This window comes from Lolium rigidum, chromosome 3, assembly GCF_022539505.1.
Source record: "Lolium rigidum isolate FL_2022 chromosome 3, APGP_CSIRO_Lrig_0.1, whole genome shotgun sequence".
Taxonomy (NCBI): domain Eukaryota; kingdom Viridiplantae; phylum Streptophyta; class Magnoliopsida; order Poales; family Poaceae; genus Lolium; species Lolium rigidum.
The window spans coordinates 376,874,016-376,875,518 of record NC_061510.1 but is presented as its reverse complement, the minus strand read 5'-3'; positions in this window follow the sequence as shown (position 1 = coordinate 376,875,518).

The window sequence follows — 1,503 nt, the reverse complement described above, 5'->3', positions numbered from 1 at the left end:
ACCTTAGAGAGACCAATCATGCAAACCAAATTTCAACAAGCTCTACAGTAGTTCTCCGCTAATAGGTTTAAACTACATGATGCAAAAGCTTAAACATGATCTACTTGAGAGCTCAAAACAATGGCCAAGTATCAAATTATTCAAGATAATATACCAATTACCACATGAAGCATTTTCTGTTTCCAACCAAATAGCAATAAGTGAAGCGATCAACTTTCGCCATTGAACATTAAAAGTAAAAGCGAAGAACACTAGTGTTCATATGAAAAAGTGGAGCGTGTCTCTCTCCCACACAAGCATGATAGGATCCGATTTATTCAGAGAATGAAAATAACAAAACGAAAATAAAAGCACATAGACGCTCCAAGTAAAGCACATAAGATGTGACGGAATTAAAATATTGTTTCACTAGAGGTGACCTGATAAGTTTTTGATGAAGAAGGGGATGCCTTGGGAATCCCCAAGCTTAGACGCTTGAGTCTTCTTGAAATATGCAGGGATGAACCACGGGGGCACCCCCAAGCTTAGACTTTTCACTCTTCTTGATCATATCATATCATCCTCCTCTCTTGATCCTTGAAAACTTCCTCCACACCAAACTCAAAACAATCTCATTAGAGGGTTAGTGCATAATCAAAAATTCACATGTTTAGAGAGGACACAATCATTCTTAACACTTCTGGACATTACCCAAAGCTACTGAAAGTTAATGGAACAAAGAAATCCACTCAACACAGTAAAAGAGGCAATGCGAAATAAAAGGCAGAATCTGTCAAAACAGAACAGTCCGTAAAGACGAATTTTTTCGAGGCACTTAACAAGCTCAGATGAAAAAGCTCAAATTGAATGAAAGTTGCGTACATATCGGAGGATCACGCATGAATTTTTTCAGCATTTTACGAGTTTCCTACAGAGAGATCTACTCAAATTCGTGACAGGTAAAAATCTGTTTCTGCGCAGGAATCCAAATCTAGTACCAACTTTTCTATCAAAGACTTTACTTGGCACAACAACGAAATAAACATGATAAGGAGAGGTTGCTACAGTAGTAACAACTTCTAAGACACAACAAAACAGTAGCAAAATAAAAAAAAACAACATGGGTTATCTCCCAAGAAGTGCTTTTTTATAGCCATTAAGATGGCCTCAGTAATTTTAATGATGCTCTCGCAAGAAACAAGAGTTGAAGCAAAAGAGAGCATCAAAAGCAAATAAGAAACACTTTTAAGTCTAACCCACTTCCTATGAAAAGGAATCTTGTAAGGGAACAAGTACTGAAAGCACAAAGCAACAAGCATACAAAGGCAACACAAGCGCAACTTCAAGATTCTCAACATAAAGAGGGGAAACTTAATATTATTAAGATGCATATAACCATGTTTCCCTCTCTCGTAATAACTTTCAGTAGCATCATGAACAAACTCAACAATATAACTATCACATGAAACATTCTTATCATGAGCTACATGCATAAAATTATTACTCTCCACATAAGCATAGTCA